At 47.5% G+C, this 20,173-nt stretch overlaps 1 protein-coding gene across 1 annotated transcript in view; it reads left to right on the forward strand.

Moving 5' to 3' along the window:
• LOC138513127 (uncharacterized) overlaps window positions 1-20,173 on the forward strand; it is a 1,268,315-nt gene that overhangs the window by 167,961 nt on the left and 1,080,181 nt on the right. Inside the window, exon 4 of the mRNA XM_069627773.1 lies at window positions 14,055-14,155. The gene's annotated coding sequence lies outside the window, so the exon portion shown is untranslated. The remainder of the gene's footprint in view (window positions 1-14,054; window positions 14,156-20,173) is intronic.

A 20,173-nucleotide genomic window follows, 5' to 3' on the forward strand; every position in this document is an offset into this window, starting at 1 on the left:
GTGCAGTATTGCTCAAGTCCATCTGCAGGACTCTGTTAAAAATAGATGGAGACTCACTGTAACGCTCACCTGACTCCCACGGAGGCGCTGGCCTGGTTTGGATTGATGTGGCCTCTTCTAGGGTGATGCGCAGGACTCGGAAGATGGAATGGACCGGACCCCCAAATCTGGCTTGTCTGGCTCATAGAAATATCCTTCTGTGTCTGAAAAGGGAGTATTACCAATCTGCGGGATAATGCGTAGGCCTCCCACTCCCCTTCTCACCCTCTACGAAACCCTTCTGCGATTCCCCATGAAGTCTCACCTTAGGGTCTGAAAGGACGAGCTCTCCATCCTGCTTCTGATGCAGGGGCGCGTTGTTATCCAGTTACTTCGGATCTCGGATTGGTGAGAGTTCAAGTTTGCTTGACTTTTCCGGTAAGGTACCGTAAGAATTCTGTTGCAAGTTCAAGCTTTAAATAACCATTGTCTGTTTTCTCTATTTCAGGTGCTGAATGAAGATTCCGAGTTAGGGAATGGAATCGTCGAAGGAAAATTCTGGTGAGTTTTTGATGAGTGGTTCCCCTAGTGTTCTTGCATTAATGCACTAATGCTTGTGTCTTTTTCCCCTTAGGGGCCAGGGTTCGGAAATGCCGAAGATACGGCGCCGACCCGAAGTGAGAAGAGATGTCCCAATAAATATCAGGTAAGTCTTTGATGAGCGTTCCGCTAATGTCCTTGCATTCGCTCACTAATGCTAATGTCTTTTTCCCCTTAGGGGCCGGGGTTCGGAAATGCCGAAGAAACGGCGCCGACCCGAAGTGAAGAGGGATTGACCCAACAGGTAAGTCTTATGGTGGAAATTAAGCCTTTCTTATTCTCTTCCCTAGCTCACCTTTGTTCTTGTCTTTTTCTCCTTTAGGCGCTGAAATGCGGCGGAAGATCCAGATGGTCGCTGATGGGCAAGAAGGCGCCAAGTAAAGATGAGTGGAATGCTGCGCTGCAGCGAGCTATGCGATGTGCTTTTAAAAATGAATGTCTTCCCTTTAGGATCGTCGGAGAGATGACTCTGGAATGCAGATTAAGCAGGTAATGTCTCTTCCTTCTCCTGTTCTCCTCTCTTCTCCCTTTACAGGTGTTCCAGGATGCTGTCGGGCGTGGCTGGAGTCCGGATGCAGGAGCAGACACGGTGAGCGTCCAGCTGCTAGGTGCAGAACAACGCGAAGCGTGAGTTGCTGCTTGGGCGTGGCTTAAATAGCCTTCAAAGTAGTTCCAGGTATGTATTCTTCCTCTAAGGTATGCATTCTTCCTCCGGCCACACCCGTGTGGTAAAGTAGTCCCATAGGTAAAATAGTCCCATTCAGGCCTCTAGGTGGCCTGGATGTTGCAGCACGGTCTGCATCAGGTAAGTTAACACCAAGCACTTCTTAACACAAAGTCATCCTTTATGAGCCAGGCCTGAGTCCAAAGGGCCCCTACCTGGGGCCGCTGGGACTTCCCTCGGGAACATGATGTCTGCCTCTGGGGTTGCTGGGCCCGGTCTGGCTCCTTGGGGGTAGGCATCATGACAGTACCCCCTCCCAAGGCCCCTCCCAAGGTTGTTCTCCAGAGGTTTCGGTTTGTTTGGGAATACCCGGTGGAATTTCTGTATTAACCGAGGTGCATGTACCTGGTCGCTTGGTTCCCAAGACCTTTCCTGAGGCCCATATCCTTTCCAATCAATTAAATAGAAGAGTTTTGACTTTGACACCTTGGAATCTAATATGTCTTTAACTTCGAATTCCAGCTCCCCATCTACTTGAATTGGTTCTGGTGGTTTAATTAGTCTGGTTCCAGGTTGTACTGGTTTCAACAGTGATACGTGAAAAACGGGCTGGATTCGCATGTTAGCTGGTAGATCGAGTTTGAAGGCCACCGGGTTGATTATAGCTTTGATTGGGTAGGGCCCTACATATCTTGGATTGAAAGTTCACGGTCCTTTGAGTGCCCACACATCATCTGCTCTCTCACCAAGTATGGCGATTAGGAGACCTTTGATATCCCCTATAGCTAACATGTTCCCTCCTGTCATTTTTTCTAACTCATGTATCCACTTTCCGGCTCCTGATGTCAGCATTGGAAGCTTGTTTTTCAAATGTTCTCTATCCATGTGTTGCCATGGAATATATTGTGGTCTTACTCCCCCTTTCTCGAGTAACGGAAATTGGGATGCATAGCCCTCTCTCTCTTCTCCTGTCTATTGCCGGGTTAATATTCCCACATCGCTGTCTGCCTGGTAGGGACCTAAGTCTGTCCACGTAGGGCAGTGAGGACACCCCCCTCTGACCATGAGATACTTCTTCATGTCGGTCAGACTGTGTGGCTGATTCTTGTATCTTTCTGGTTCCTACTTATTTCTAATCTATCCAGGGATAGTTCCCTATTCCCACTACTTTGGGTAACAACCTGAGTGTCGTAAAGCTGAGTGCTTTCTCTAACCCCATTTCATCACATATTCTATTGATCATTTCTCCAATGCTTCTGGTGTCGAAGTCATCTTCCATAATTGCCCTAGACATACCTGGTACTGAATCATACACCGGAAAGAATTCTTTGATGTCTTCCCAATCTACTACTGGATCTGGTTTTTTAACCACCCTTCCCAGATATTCAAGCTTGCGTGCTCTCTGTCTTCGCTTACGTTCTTCATCGTCATCAAATTCTTTGCGTTTCCTCGCCTCTTCTCTGACTCTATCTTCTTCCTTTTTCTTTTCATTTCTACATTCATCTGCCCTTTTAATTTCCTCATCTCTTCGTCTCTTTATTCTTTTCTCACGTATCTTTTGCTCTTCCTCTAACCTCTCCTGCTTCTGTCTGTCTTGATCATTGGCTGCTCTTGGGTTGCGATAGAGCTCTCTTTCTTGCTCTTCGCGATATAGCTGTTCTCGCCTTTGTCTGTCTTTCTTTCTTATTATCTTATCTCTCAACTCCTTCTCTTTTCTCTTTCTCTGTACCTCATCTAACCTCTCCTTTCGTTTCGAAGCATCAATGCCTTTGGCATCAAGTTTCAATAAAATGTGTCCTCCCATCCATTTGTTTTTTGCGAATGCTGTCTCATCAGATCTGTCTTCATTTCCCTTCCATCTCTTTCCTTCTCTCTCTTTGTCGAGAGATGCACTTGTCTGTGCCTGATCCCTTCTTTCATCATCGCATCTCCCCTTGTCCCGTGGGACTATGGAGGTAATATCCTTATCCTTATCTTTCCCTTGATTTTCATCACTACTTTGTGTAGGTGACTCGTATGCGGGGTTGCTATTCCCTGTGGCTGCTTTGAGCTGTCTTAGCGGGTATAATCCCTCGTCTTTACTTTCTTCACTGTTTGTTTCAGATGAGGCGGGTGGCGTTGTAGGCGTCTCACTCCCCTCTGTGCATACATTAAGCATACAATCTATTGGCGGCTCCTCTTCCTTTCCCTGTTCATACATTTTCCAAAGTTCTAGGACAGTGAGGCGTTTGTCTAATTTTTGCCTGTATATGTGGCATGTAAATATGTCGTCATGTGTTGTAAGACAGCTTTAGATAAGGACCCACCCTGTGGCCATGGCATAAACATCTTGTGGGCGGTTCCTTTAACCCACTCTGTACTATATTTCTTCAGTTTTGGTGCATGTTTCGGCAACTGTTTGTCTTAAACAGTCCCAACAATATGAGCGAGCACCAAACACTATAAGCTCCAATCCAAATATTTCAGAAAATGTTATACCTTCTAATTTACTCGAAAAACATCAACTCATATACAATATCATCTCAGCTATTCAGTCCCGTAAAATTTAAATTAATTTTCTCAAGGAAACTTTATGATGTATGATGTCACAACAAAAAACATGTAAGACAGATGCTTAACAGACTGGACGAACATCAGCTGGTCACAGATATCTCTGCCTCTAATCATTACCCCTTCATGGAGTCTAAACGTACCCCTTTCACAACGTCTTTAACCGTCGTGGTAGTCTAATCGTTCTCCCTTTAGCTGGGACTCTGGGTACACGTGTCTTCTAACCGCTTCTGTTAAAAGCATCGGAATAAGGCGAATCCTCTCACTTCTCGGGTGCCATCCCCGGTATCTTCTCTCTTCTCGGGTGTCCTCCCTTGTAACCTATGTTTACTTAATTATTCTCGAGTCATTATTCCTTTATATATATACATTCTTCTCTACTTCTAACTATATTTTGTTTTTTTCCCGCCTCCCTCCATTACCTTTTCCCTTTACTTGTTCTAAGGCATGCATATTTGCCAAAACATTCAATCTTTTTCACTCACCGTTCGCCTTGTTCCTCTCTGGACCCTCGAGATCACTGCCGTTGTTACCGGCTGTTAGGGAGAATTCTCTGTTTAGGCTGAATTTCCTAACCTAGCGAGTCCCCCAGCAGCTTTGCTGGATTTCTGGAGTTTGTTTTTCTCATCCTGCCAAGAGTGAGACTCTTTTCCTCCCACTCTTGGACATGATTGTGGTTGATTTCTTTGAATGTCAATGTGTTCTATGGGCTATGGGGTCTTTTACTCCATAGGGCCTCATGTGTTTTGCTATGTGTGTTACACCGCACCCTCTGTGCCGTAACACTGGGGTGTCCTAGCGGTTCCCCACCATAGACTCCATACCCTGGGACTGACTACTGTCTCCCAGGGCATGTAAAGTCACCATTGGCTTTACTAGACCTAAATTTACTAACAGAACTAGTACAAACCATCCTATTGTGGACGTACTGGTAGGGGTCATTCGATTACCCCTGGGTCTGTTGTTCGAGGCGGCACTGTCCTGTCCCCCCTCGTCGAGTTTGGCTGGTGGCAGTGGATACTACTTTTTATATTCGAACGCGAATATATTCCTATGGGATTCTTCCCATTGTTGGAGGCTAATACTTTTTCATATTAGTCTCTAACATACCGCCGGTTTATTTGTCTTAAATAAATTCACCGGTTGGTATTTTCTGCCAGAACTCGGTTTTTAAAATGGCGTATGTGTTCGCCTCTGTAACTCCGAACCAAAGGTTGAGCCCTTTGTTCCACTTTTGGCAGGCTTCTGCACAGAAGCCCTCCAGAGTGGTGCCATTCTGTCTGGGTACCACAGGGGGTGTGGGAGGGGGTTTAGGCACCCTGGACTGAGTTGCCTTGCCAACTCAAGTCGCACTCTGGTGTGATTGGCCCGAGTGGTGAGCCGCCCCGCTCACCACTTAGCATGTTTGATTGACAGCTAAGCTGAATGAATGGGGATTTTCTGCATAAAAGCAGGGCTTTGGGACTGGAACTTCAGAAGTCGCCACAGGACCTAAGAATCCGACGAGGGTAAAGCTGAGCCGACCTGCAACGACGACACCTCCGGTGGAGCCCTGCTGAACTGACTCACCACTTCCCAACTTCTCATCTTCTGGCAAAGCCCCGACTTGCATCCACCACCAGGAACAACTGCCCCCGCCGGAGCTGTCTCTTCACTTGCAAGGTACTGTGTCCGCCTGGCTGCCCTTGAAACGGTTAGCGTGAGGTGTCTTAAATCCTTACCTTTCTATTGGGTCGCCACCAGACCTTCTTAAACGTTTGTTCTAAAACTGGCCGAACCTTTCTGTGACATTTTGCTACAAAGACTTGAAGTGCATTTCCGCTGTGATACTTTTGGGACATACAGCTTTGCCTCTCTCCGAGTGGGCTTGGCCTCTGAACTTTGTGATCTACAGTAGACCCTGCCTTGCTTGCCTTGCATTTGCTTCGTAAAAGTGTTGGTACTGAATTGGTTTCATACCCTGCCTTTTTCTCTCCCTTTCTAACGAATACTAGAGTGCCATCTAGGTTAAGCACTCACCTCTGTCTGCAAATAAGTGGTGCCGTTGAACCTAGACTTGTCGAAATATTGTTATGGGATTGATATATACTTATAGTAACTGTGATTGAAGTTGTTTGCCATATTAGTGCCAGTGTGTTTTTCATAGATGTGTTTTTAAATCAATAAATATATATCTTTACACCCAAGCTCTGATCAGTGTCTGCTTGTTCTACTGTGTAAATTGCCCTATCCTGTATACTCCAAATACGGCCTAACTCGTCTTGAGAGAAGTCTGACTGCTCAGCCACAGCTACCAAGTAAATCTGGGTGGTGCAGACTGCTACCAATTGGGTTTACTGCTAACTCCTGTAGACTTAAACTTTTTGCAATGGTCCCAGGGGGAACTGCACAGGTTTCTGCCTAACACCGGCGTCTTCGGCTTTTCACTCGCTCAGCTGCCCACAGGAATGGGAAGAGATGTGTGGGGAACACAAGTCCCTTCAGGCCCTGGTCGGCAGTTTTTCTTACACTACCACTGTCTATGGGGAACTACACGGTCTACTCAGCCGAATGGCAAAGAATTTGGGATACTGCCGAAGACGTAGAGTTACTTTATGTTGACAGTCAATGGGTGTATTATTCAAATGAAATAATTGATAACCATCCTCTACTACCAAGTGTACTCTGGAGACCCCCGGCTGGCCCATAGAGCCGAGGTTTGCTCTGAAAGTACTTTAAGACGGGATAGCTGCACCCTTGAGATAAATGGGGGTGCAGATTTATTACTCCAACACCAATCAAAAAGGACAACTCAATGGTTTGGCAAAGGGAGTCCGTTTAATGACAAGTACAAAAAACGGGGAGTCATGGAAATCAGCAGTGATGCGATCGTCTTTCACGTTTCAACTCCAATGAGCTTCATAAAAGTCAGAGCATTTATACTGAAAACTCGTCATAATTGACATATAACACTCAAAAGTTGATAGGCCATTCTATTGGTTTGGAAAAGGTAACTTTAATATAGGTACTATATCTGTATATAGTAACAGAGTGAGGGGACTGGGTAAACACTGTCAGGTGGGCATCTAAGCCCTTCCTTCAAAGATGACTACTGTAGACGTCACTAAAAGTACATCGTCCCATTGGTTCTACTAACTATAGGACCCTAAATTATTTAGTCCCTTGGGATTGGGTTGGCAGCAACCCCATTCATAAATTTCCACTTTGCTTAGCAGCACGCAGAATGGTCAGCCAGGTGCAGGATGCCCCCCTCAGCTTCCCGGCCTTTCTCCAATTAAGGTTACAATCAATCATCACTTCAACAACTATGTGTCAATTATTTTACTGTGGTTGGCCTCGAAACTGCATGTTCTGTCTGGGAAAGTTCCGCTATCTCTGTCTGGGCGGATGCCAAGCGTAGGTGTGAACTCGTGCTTCTCCTCGCTCGGATGGTCACATGCTTCCCAAACCGTGATTTTGTCTAGTTTCTCTCAATTTGTGCATTTGATTCTTATTCAGCTTGCCACCTGCCTATGCCTCCTTATCCTGACCTTTCAGAGACAGGATATTCTGTTCTTAACTTTCAGTTATATGTAGCTACTGTTCGTTCCTTCTATTGGTATGACCTCGGCTTCTCCTGGCATGAGTTGCATCTGCCGAGTTTCGATTCAGCCGTCCCTTCTCGTTTTGCTAGAACATGAATCTTGTCTTGTTTGGCCTCTAGTAACTTGAGCTGATTCTGCTTTTCGTGCAAAGTGGAATAGCACTTATAATAATGTGCTTCGATTTGAGGTAGATTATGTATAATGGCGCTTGCCACACTATTCTTCTACTTAGCATTGCAAGTCGCATCATTTTCTTAGCTTTCTTGCGGTTCCAAGCATATGTACAAATGTTAGCTGGTTGAATATCTTCATCCTGTTTACAGCTTTACACCTTAAGCTCCTTTGTATTTCAACATCCTTTTCCCCTTTTAGGTTCACAATATCCTTATTCATAGTGTTTCGTCTCTGGGTGTCATTCTCGGGCTGTCATTTCTTCTACTTGTACATCAGTCCAGCTCCTCGTGATGTCACCATTCGTCTTCCATTAAGACCTTTTTGGTTTCTTCCGGGACTGTACTTAGGCAATCTTCCTTTCGTCTCATTTGCCGGTAAAGTTTCCTTAATGGATACCTCACTGTCCATGGTTTTCTTGGTATTGGTACTTCAATAGGTGTTACTCTTCTGATAGACACTGGGCAGAGCCCCACTGCGGCTCTCTGCTGGTTTATCTGCTCTTCATACGTCACATATTTTGGTGTGAACGTTCCTGGTACTTCAAAATGGGCGACTGGAGTGCAGGCTTTATTTGGGACCTCCTCTACAGTGTGATGCGACCGATTGAGAGGTTGCAGGGGAGGCCACCCCCTGTGTGATGCAACCCATGCAGAAAGGTTGCAGCAGAGGCCACCTGTTGTGTGATGCGACCCATGGAGAGGTTTCAGAGAAGGCCACCTGCTGTGTGATGCGACCCATGGAAAGGTTGCAGTGGAGGCCACCTGCTGTGTGATTTGACCTATGGAGAGGTTGCGGAGAGGCCACATGCTGTGTGATGCGACCCATGGAGAGGTTGCGGTGGAGGCCACTGGCTGTGTGATGCTACCTAAAGAGAGGGTGCAGGGGAGGCCACCTGCTGTGTGATTTGACCTATGGAGAGGTTGCAGGGGAGGCCACCTGCTGTGTGATGCAACCCATGGAAAGGTTGTAGGGGAGGCCACATGCTGTGTGATGCGACCCATAGAGAGTTTGCAGGGGAGGCCACCTGCTGTGTGATGCGACCCATGGAAAGGTTTCAGTGGAGGCCACCTGCTGTGTGATTTGACCTATGGAGAGGTTGCGGAGAGGCCACATGCTGTGTGATGCGACCCATGGAGAGGTTGCGGTGGAGGCCACTGGCTGTGTGATGCTACCTAAAGAGAGGGTGCAGGGGAGGCCACCTGCTGTGTGATTTGACCTATGGAGAGGTTGCAGGGGAGGCCACCTGCTGTGTGATGCAACCCATGGAAAGGTTGTAGGGGAGGCCACATGCTGTGTGATGCGACCCATAGAGAGTTTGCAGGGGAGGCCACCTGCTGTGTGATGCGACCCATAGCGAGGTTGCAGGGGAGGCCACCTGCTGCTGTGATGCGACCCATAGCGAGGTTGCAGGAGAGGCCAACTGCTGTGTGATGCAACCCATAGAGAGTTTGCTGGGGAGGCCACCTGCTGTGTGATGCGACCCATAGCGAGTTTGCAGGGGAGGCCACCAGCTGTGTGTTGTGTCCCCTGGGGGTGTTATACTGATGGTTGCCCATTCTGCATTATCAAGAGTGCCTGGCAGCGTAAAAGGACCCTGGGGCAGAAGGGGGCTCTGTGTTTCATGTGAGGGGAGACTAAGGCTGGTTTCAGAATCTAGTGGCAGCTTTCCTGAGTAGCAATTTCTTTTTCACTGTTCCTGTGCACCGATCTGGGTCTACGGAGTGGGAGTTGAAAACCATTGACTCTGGGCTGAGGCTGCTGGTACAGCAGTCAGTAAAATGATACATAGCAAACACTCACATTCTGTAATGACAAGCACAAGCTGGTGCGCCCCGTCCCCATTATTACACCACCTGATTTCAAATCTTTGGGCCACGCAGGATGGGGTACACTGCGATCCTTCGTTAGCAAAGAAAGCCCAACACCTGCAGGAGACTACCAGCACCTGCCATGCAATTGGGGAGGAGGTGGCCAATCACGAAACACAAAGACATTATGGAAATGGACCCAGGAGTCAATCAGGGTTAGCACCTGTATAAAAGGAGGCATACAACTCCTTTTTGGGTGTGTGATAGGATGGCGGTCCTGACAGAGCGTGATACCAGGGTAAGGAGTGCTGGACAATGAGATATAAGAGGGGAGAGCAAATGCTGGCCAAGGTAAGATGGACAAGGTATGAGGGGCAGGAAGAACTCAAGGAGATCGACACCAGTGTCAGCCAAACCAAGATGGCCGAACGGGGAAAGGGAAGGGGCGTTGCCTAAAGCATCTCAGACACACTGGCGCCAAGTGGGAGGTCCCACTGACCCGGGCTCTGGTGGGAGGTGCATAGTAGAGGTCACCCAAGATCCCTGAAGTGAAATCAGACTGGTGGGCATTGCGAGGCCATACGCCTAACTAACGCATTCTTGCTGATTTTTACAACCCTGTTAGGGGGAAAGGAGTACTACCCGTAAGCGCCCAGTTTTAGGCAGCAACCTACTTGCTTGGCTACCTAGAAGCCCAGAGGGAAAGAGATGTCCCACACAGGAATTTCCCACATCACGCCGAATACCTGAACACCAGGACACAGTCAAGAGAAAGACCCCAGCCAGGCTGAAGACCACGAGCATGATCAGGGGCGTTGGTAGGTCTGGAAAGGATCCGGGGTTACGATAATGTCGGGACTTTCTGGACTGGGGCTAGCTAGCCTTTTGGTTGTACCCCCTGAACTTCTATTCAGTGCTACAACTAACAGAACCGGGGCTATAGCCCATCAGCCCCCCTCTAGCGACACCTCTGGGCATGATGAGGTTTTCATCATTAAGGAAGAAGTTTACAGGGGTACTATGACCGGGAGACTTTGGGTGACTTGCTGAATACATTCTTTGATCTGTTCAGTTTTGTTTGATATTAGCTTAGAAAGTGACTTTTGACCTCTGACCCTTTGGACTTGGCTCTTCCACAGACTGTGCATTATCCTCCTTCTTTCCACTGTTTGCATAGATTGCCCTCTTTTTGAGTTTTATACCCACCATGTTGCCATCCTCTACCCTGCCTGAGATACACAGAATAAACGCAGCACTGGGCGGTCGCTTGACAGCTCTCTGGTCATTTAGGTTAGGCCCCTTTACACTGACGTTTTTGGTTTTCACTTTATTTGCACTATTGTGCATTGGTGAAGCTCCTTTCCAGTTTCACCGCCACCTGTAGGTTGTCCTCCAACCCTGCCTGAGACCCCTTCAGGGAACGCCTAAGCTGACAGCATCACTGACTCTCTGTGGCTTTCTTGGGAGTGCTCTTGCCTGAGTCAGTTCACTGGGAGTGAGGGGCTTCAGGAAAGACCACAGGAATCAACAAGTGGGCTTACTTTCAACATCCTCTAGAATAACCTTACCACATGTCAGAGTGTTCTGTTGTTCATGTTTGTGTAAGCACCTAAAAGCATTGAGCACTTCAGCAAAGGTGTGTACCATGGTTACTCCTCCCTACCTGACCCCATGTGAGGCATTCGACCATTCGCACGGTGGGTGTGCGCTCGCCAGGGCTTTTTTGAAAATGTAATTGAAAATGAATGATGGTTGATCAACCTACGGAAAATGTATGGGGCTAACCCGCACACTTTTTCCTATGTTCACCAAACAACATACGCATAGACACGTGAACTCAGGGTGGACACAGCCAACAGGCGCAGTCCTCCCTGTCATATTTAGTTGGGATATGACAGGAGTACACAATGCATCTCCAGAAGGGAGAGGGCAAACCTTCCCCCTGCCATGGCCAGCCTAATTAACTAACAAAGGCTACATAGATTTTCCCTGTATTTTGTTGGGCCCTTCAGCTGTTGGCAGCGATTCCCATACAAGTCAGAGGGTCTCATTATATGTTTGCCGGTCCGGGAACTATGGTACTGGTAAGCATGCCGGTACCGTAGTTCCCGGACTGGCAAACTACGAGTTGGGCTCGCGGGTGCCTTTCTGCCTGCCAGGTTTGACCTGGTGGGCAGAAAGGCACCCATGAGCACAGCTTGTCCAATTCACTGGCTCCATTATAAACAGTGCCGGTGCATCCGACTTCCCCATTCCCATTCCGCTCTATGAGGCCGAATGGGAATGGGGAGTATCTTTTTTCCGGGGCCTGCAAATGGGCAATTACCGGGTCCGGCAGGGCCGTAATGACCCGGTGATTGCCCATTCGTGGGCGCCGAAAATTTTCAGAGGTTTGGCAGCAGCCTGCCGGTTTTACCGGCAAGACTACCACCAAACTTCTAATGAGGCCCAGGGAGTAAATCAAACAGGCGCACATGAGGCGTGGCTCCAGAGGTTAACAAAGGAGACAGGAAACCCGAACAACTTTTCATATGCAACTGTGTCAACCTGAAGCCAGCCCCTGCCAGCAGTATCGATGGAAAGAGAACTGTCATGTCTGGGACTGTGTGTTGAATGGAGTCAACCTCGCAGGAGGAACCCATTCATATGGTATGAGTATGTGGTTTGCAGGAGCCAGAAAATCTGGTTTCACGCATCTTCAAGGGAGACCTGCCGCTTCAATCAGGAACCACAGAGAACTCCATTAACTGAAGAGACCTTTGATCCACAACAGACAGGAACATGGGTGCGACATAGTATTACATGTTTTCACCCCATTACCTTTTCTGTTGCAAAGTACACTGGTTATGACGTCACGCACACAGGAAATTGTCATTGGGGACCCAGGATTGGTTCATTAAGGTAGTCTTAGCCTACACGATGAAAAAAAAACTCAAATTGGCTTTAAAAGAGGGCAAAGCCCCTTTTTTGGTAGATCATCTGAAGACCTTGCAAGGAGTAGCTAGAAGAACTCAGCATTGGACCCTGGCTGAAGCTGCAGTCTGCCTTACATCTTCTGCCAGTGAAGGAAGGCCATGATTTCCAAGAGGGAAGCAATATCCCTCCCCTAAACTTCTCCCATGGAACAGAGAGAGGTACTGGCCTCAGAGGACCCCCCTCCCCAGCAGCTCCAGAACCGGCACCCAGCCAGCACACAGCGTGCCCTGTTAGGCTCTGCAGCAAGCTTCCTAGGTGGGACGTGCCAGAGAGTCTCTGAACCAAAAAACAAGGGCATGGCAGTTGCCTGCAACACTCTCCTCAGCTTTGGGCCAATCACCTTAAAGGATGAGACAAGTCCATTGAAGAAGCTAGGAGAAGGGCCTCGACGAGCATCTAGCGACGTCCGCCTTAAATGCCATTTTCGAGCCAGTCGAGTCCCTCGAGCTGCAACCTGCAGTGTTGACCATTGTTATGCAGTAGTCACCTAAAGTCGTACGAGATGTCTGGACCAGTACTTCGAAACCGCTGACCAGCACTGAGACAATGATTCCAGACCTCCAGCCACTGTGTAGGTCAGCCTGGAGACGCCGAACTGGTTGCTGCCTGATACCTGCAGCTGTCTCCCATCTTGAACTCTGTTCCAGAAACTGCAAGTGTCCTGAAACCGACTCGACCCTGTTGAGCACCAAGAACATCTACAGCACAAGGTACATTGTGTTTCTATCCCCCTGGTCCTTCTTTGAAAGCTCCTAGTGACATGTAAGACCCATTGCTCCCTTTGTTTTGAAACCAAATATCCTTGACCTATTGAGATTAATTACTTTGCCAACTACCCTCCTTTCAGTATCCAGAGTGCATCCCTTTTCCTTCTTTGAAACTGTCTGTCCTCTGCATTCCTTTACAGGGTGGGTTGTATTTTGTAGAGTGCAAGAACTGTCTTTTGTGATAATAATAAAATAGATATTTGTATACAACCTTGACTGGACAGTGCCTTTTATCATTGGGTAATAATTGTATTTTCGCTGTGTTGCAACTAACCAACGGTCCACGACCTTGCAGAGATAAGCCTGCCAATCCGTCCACGTTACCAGTATTGGACAAGGAGGTTTATAATTGACTTGTGTTTAAAATATGTTTGGATCCCTTCTGGTGTACTAGAGGTGTGGGGCTGATTGATGGTTTAGAAACCGATATCCATCTCTGGACCAATGGTGCCCTGGAGGTTGATTTGTCACACCCCACCCCCGCCTCCAATGATGTTTAATAGGGAAATGTATATTTAAATAGACCTCCCCTCTAGTTTGAAGCACTTGCTGCTCAGGTTAATGTTAGCTCTGTAAGTCACCTGTTTTCCTGTTTGTTTTGTCCCTGGTATGTGCCCACCTTTTTTTGACACCCTCATAAACGGGATCACCACTCGTTCTCATCTTCGTGCTATTGAACTGCCCCCGTTGGGGGAACCCCTCCGTCATCTGTAAATGTGTTATTGTGAGTTGGTTTTCATCGAAATTGTCATCCCTGTTCTTTAAAGAAATACACGTTCATTGGGTCTGTGTATATAATTACTAGTATCCTGTATATTGCATGTGTAGTCCTTCCAGGGGCAGGGGCTGGGGCTGGGGTTGGTCCTGGGTGGGGGGGCTTCTTTGTTTGTGTAGTGCTTTGATGTCAGCAATGCTCCCAGCATGCACTGCAATTCATCATGTCTTCTGACAGACGTCCAGCTGCACCCTGCACCTGCCTCCCCGGAAGAGGGCGTGACGCCGGATCTGCACGCACAGCCCGGGAGAGCTGCCGCCCAGAGTGTGGACACAGTGGTAAGTAGTTGGCTCAGATAAAAGGTGGGTCCATGTCGTGACACGGGCCCCTGTGGCCTCACATTTACCGGGCTCGCGAGGACCCCCACAGGGGAAGCTGCACTGCACACATTAGCGCCTTGAAACCCTGGAGCATTCTGTCTTCACAGTTAACCCCACATTGTGGTCCTCTGCCTCATTGCCATTATTGAAGCAGTAATTCACAGACAGCAGAGCACCTGTCTGGGCGATTCAGCTGGGCAGTGCCAAGAGGTGCTGTTCTGTAAAAGACCCGCCATGTATTGATAAACATATATCTACCTGTTTGGTGAAGGTTCAATAACATGCCTGGAGAGCTGGGCTTGGGACACTAGTTTGGGGAAATCTGGATATTCGAGTTGTTTGAGGCCCTCCCATCCCTCACAGTTATTAACCTGTGAGGGATGGGAGGCTGCTGGCGTCCCCCAGAGGGCCCTGATAACTTGCCACACTGCTCTACAAAGGATGAGAGGCTGCTGCCAGCCCAGAGGCCCTATAACCTGACCTACAGTCATTCATTTCCCCAGAAACCCTATAACACACCCCATGACCCTACAAGGGAAGAGATGATGCCGCCTCTCCCCAGAGGGCCTAATGACCTGCCCCACTACCCTACAAGGGATGAGACACTGCTGACATCCCCCAGTGGTCCTATAACCCACCATATGGCCCTGCAAGCGATGCGTGGCTGGTGGCATCCCCAGAGGGCCTGATAACCCGCCCCATGGCCCTACAGAAGATGCAAGTCTGCTGCCACCCCCAGAGGCCATATTACCTTCCCCACCATCTTACAAGGGATGAGAGGCGTCTGCCACTGCAAGTGGGCTTTATAACCCGCCCCACTGCCCTACAAGGACTGAGAGGCTGCTGCCATCCCAGAGAGGGTCATATAGCCTGCCCCACTACCCTCTAAGTGTTGAGAGGCTGCTGACATCCCCCAGAGGGCCCTGTACCCCACTCCACTGCCCTCCAAGCGATGAGAGACTGCTGCTTTCTCCAGAGGCCCCATAACCTGCCCCCCTGCCAGGGACGTCATTTCACCAAAATGCCTGTGGTAGCGTAAGTAACATCACATGACCCTTGACATCTGATGACATCACAGAAAGTGATGCCATCTGACCCCGACCCCAAGTGACATCATGGGAAGTAAAGGCACACGACCTTTCACCATTTGACAAAACAGGAGATGGCATCACATAGCATTATTCCTACAGTACACTAAGAAAAATATGGTTCCAATATCACTGTTATATGATATAAATGCCATACAAGAACGGATCACCATATGTAGTATTAATATCAGTGTGTATAGGCCCACATTACCAAATTAGTGAGAATGTAAGCAGACGTCCAACACAACAACCTGGACTATTGTACATCACTCGGACTAAACTGTAAGTAGACAGACCATCAAAAGGGGATATCTGAGAAGAGCAGTGTCTTGGGACCCGATTCTGACCTTGGCTTAAAATGAGTGTAAGAAGGTGACATTCCTGCCTCCAGTTTTCAGCACCACCATTCTGAAGTGGGTGGAAAGACTGGAGTGGAGATGTCGGGCTTTCCAGCTGGAAAAGCTGGTAAAATCTGACTACTTTGCCACACTCACGTTCTTCCTGCTGAGTGTTCCCAGTTTAGGTTTGCTACTTTCATTCCCACCACAGTTATTTGTTGTCACACTTGCATTTTGCTTCCCAGAGTGTTCCAAATATCGGTTTGTCACTGTTAATCTCACCGCGGTTGTGTTTTGCCACACCTGCACTTTGCCTCCCGAGTGTTCCCAATCTGGGTTTGTTACTTTGAATCTCGCCACGGCGACACCATTTTGCCTCCCAGAATCTTACTGCCATAAGTCTGCCATATTTTTATCTCACCTCTGGGATATTTTGCTGCACTCTTATCCCGCACCTTGCAGGCCCTGCAGGGTCTGCGTTCCTGCGGTTACCCATCCAGCGCTAGGTAGAGCTGCCTTGACCTCGTTCCTCCACACGCTAAGACCCTGCATAAGTTACTCCCAACCTCTCACTATGTTAGCACCTCCACACTCGCAGCCTCTCACTATGGCTAACAGCCACGAAATTAGATGTTTCATTTGGCACAGAGAAAGGTCCCTATTTACTCAGTGAGACACCATCCTTACATGTCACCACCCCATCGCAAACTAGCACTCATGAGTAGAAATGAACCCCACTCCCACAGAGACAACCCTCCCCTCAGCACCCCATTGATCATCCACCTTACCTCATATAGGTTGTCTTTCCAGCTCGCCCCCTCCTGTTTTTGTTTGGCTTTCCTAACCTGACTTTTTCCAGTGGAGCCCAGCCTTCAGCTGCACTTCCCTGGGATTTTGCTCACTTTCTATGGGGAAACTGACACGCCCCTCAGACTGTAGGTACTAGGAAACTATGTTTCCCTTATTCTTTAACTGTGTTGCCATTTCTTGGTAACTTCTTATCTGTGCCAAGTACCTTACAGTACTGCCAATAGTGGTCCTTTTGTTTTATGGCCCTAGACACCCTCTAAGGATTTGGTGTGTACAAATGCGCCTAGGATGAACTGGTGGCAGCAGTTTACTTTTAAATTATTTTTACTTCTTTTTACTGAACCAAAACGTGTTTACCACATTTGAATCATGACTGTGGCCAGTGCCAAAAATGTCTGTGCCACGATGTCTTTGTTTTGTCCTTTGGTCATTTTGTCCCTTTACCTTCCCCCAGGACGAGAGACCTTGGTATTCATCATTTTTTGCATGCAGCCTCCCACAAAAGCTGCATCTTTTGTGACCTGTGCTAGTGCCCAGGAAGAGGGTTGGGACTGTCTGGTCCAAATCCACACTAGTGGTGCCAGTATGTCTGGTATCCCTGAATGACTGGAACCATTGTGGGCCGGGATTGGGCCACACCTGGTGTGAATGCAAGAGAGTAGATCTTCCATTGGCTGTCCCAGATTTGAGCGCAAAACGAATCTTGGATAAGAGAAGGTGTCGAACGGGAAATCATATCATGCCTCCTTTATTGTATATATTGGCCTAAGCCCAGTCGCTCTGCGTAGAAAACCGCGTTACAAGGTCCTGACCTTAGATCAGTATAGCCGCCATTTTAGGTTCATCCGCCATTTTGATTCTCACTCTAAAGTCACCCTGTGTTCTAAGATGGTGGGCAGTGTTGTTCTGCTTGTAACATGGTCGTCTTGTCCTCTGCATACGAGTTAATGTATAAACTGCCCACAGGCCAAATGTTGGGGTCATGTAATGAGACCTTGTCCTTCGTTGACCTGTGGATAAAGGATTACCTGTGCCAACGATACTAATCCATGAATATCCTTATGCACAATACTGTTCGAGCATTTAATGTGAACACTTGTTTGACTATATTGTATAAGAATATGTACGAAGGCTCAATGAGGAATCCAAAGACACACTGTCGCTACTATAACCTGTTGAAGTATGTATTAAGGATAATCCATAAATGTATAGATGCATAAATTAGGAACAAACTCGGCATGAATCACTAGCCCAAGGAAATGGTTAACCTGCAAATAGGCTGGACATCAGATTACATATTGAATAAAATACACAACCATTCTGATGTACAGCCCCACTCACTGCACACACCGAACAGGGCTGGTATTCGCTGTGTTGTACTGAGGGCCTGATAGCTATCTGTTGCTTTGTTCTTTGAAACTGTTCAGTTGTAGAATAAAGATCTGTGTAACTTTGCAAACCCGTGTTGGTGCATTTCCTTTTGGGGTACTCACCCTCGATATTCTCTTTTTGCTTTCACAGATTTTGCTTTCACAGATGGCGCACGAATAGGGACCCTCAAGATTGATGCCAGCTCGTTGAAGGTTGACGTGGCTATCAGACCGGGATCGGACAGTGTAAAGGGGGCCCCTTTCCTGAATGAGAAGCGACACCTCAGCAGCGCTGCACGGCCCGATCCCTGGACGGTGAGCACGCGGTCCGAGTTGGCATCTTGACGAGGATTCACATATCGAGGCGGGCAGATTTGCCGAAATCACCAAACATGAGGTAAACTTTGTTAGAAAACTTTGAAATCCGATCGGATCTCCTTAAGCTTGATCAGGGGAGTCGTGACCCGATTCCTAAGTACCCTGATAATTTATTTTGGCGCATTGCACTCGCGAGTTCAATTACTGGCCAGGTAACACCAGTATTCTGATATGCCTGGGAAATTGTCTGCCTGCTTTAGGGCATTATTCCGCAAGGACAGACAATCTTTGGAATTTGTCCGACTGGCACCAATGGAGGAGTCGCCGGCATGTATTATGTACTGTAAGCACGGCATTGGTAGTATAGTATTTAATGATATTTGGCACAGACAAACTAGACATGCTTCCGAACTTCAGTGGCCAATTAATGGTAGTTTTGAAATCCCTCATATTGAGTACTTAGAATCCATTTTATTAAAGAAAAAGGCTAGACCTGCAGCATTTGACGTATTACAGAATTGGAAGAAAGAAGCTATGCAGCAGCTTAAAAGTAGAAAAAAAACATGCGTGCCGTCATAAGACGAATGCCGAAAAAGCGTTGTTATATGACCAAGATAAACAGTCTGAGTCAGCTAGGAATATGGAAAGGGCTTTTTCACTTGGTATCCAGAAAATCTATCCTTCTAAAGACTTTCATGTTTCCGATGAACTTATCGATAAAGTGTTAAATGAACGAAGGTCTAGTGCCACTGCGCCACGACCGTATGTTCTTCTTCCTGCTGTTATTCCTCCTCCTGCTCCTCCTGCTCCTCCTATCATTCCTCCTGCTGTTCCTCTCCCTCCAGTCGTTGGTCTTCCTTTTGTCGCTGCTCCTCCACCTTTGCCTGTTGCACCAGTGATAGCACCTCCGTTGAACTTGCCTACTCTCCCCCTTCCAAGTGGTTCTATACCGCTTGTGGTAGATCAGGGAGCGGGATCGAGGGTTGTCACTCGCAATACTGTACCCCCAGAGAAGACAAGTGAGTTGATTGCGTGGCTAGGCATTGTATGGAGAAGGGTGATCAAGCTAATGTTTTTGCCACACTTTCTAATATGGAAAATGTTCCTGAGAAAAATGTTTTTATTGAGGGATTAGGGATTCATTTGTGTGCAATGTGGGGCAGGTTAAACGATACAGATCTCCCGCAAGGGTTGAGGGATCTGAATACTTTAGCGTTTTCTAGAGACACTGTGGGGAAAGTGCATGAGCATGTTGAGAGGGTACTTGAGTATAGAAGGGAGCTGGAAATGTTACAGAATGAGGATGAAGACGGAGATGGTTTGGACTTTATGTATGTGCAGAAACGGTTCCTTCCTTGTCGTAAATCGATAACTGAGGAAATGCGAATTTGCATGAAAGACGCAATTAGATGGATTTCAGATACATCAATAACTCATATTGAAGTATATGACACATATAGTCAGTATACGCCAGAAATGCAGAGGAAAGTGATACAGGTAATGGTAGAATACCTACAAGATGAGTGTGTAAAAAGAAAGATTTGTTGTCCCGCAGAGTTATTGGGTATTGACAAGAGAGCTTTTTCATTTGACACTTCTTCGGCTGTTTTAACGCTCGGTTTGGCTCTGTTGCTTAGTAAGCATTTGGAGTTGCCTACTTCTCAGTTGCCTATGAGAGAGGTTCCTCTGACATTTGTCCCAAAAGTTGAGATTCCCGCTAATGTTGCAGTGGGTACAGTTGCTCAGGAAATCTCTGCACATTATGTGTCACAGTTTGTTCACGCCCCGTTCTCAAGACAGGAAGTGAACACCATTAGACAATCTATTCCCGACATTAGGAAATATCCGACAGGGTTCTACAAAGAAATAGAATCTGTATTGCAATATTCAGTATTCACCTTAAGTTATATTGATCTGTTATTTCCTGTACTCCTGCCCGTAGATTTGTGGAAACACGTAAGGACTATAGACGATGTAGTGGGGCTAGGAGATACATGGGCTAACATAATTAGACTCGATGGGGAAAGGCCAGCTGGCGAAAGACCGCCTCAG

Source organism: Ambystoma mexicanum, chromosome 12 (assembly GCF_040938575.1).
Source record: "Ambystoma mexicanum isolate Mex_15411 chromosome 12, UKY_AmexF1_1, whole genome shotgun sequence".
Classification (NCBI taxonomy): Eukaryota; Metazoa; Chordata; class Amphibia; order Caudata; family Ambystomatidae; genus Ambystoma; species Ambystoma mexicanum.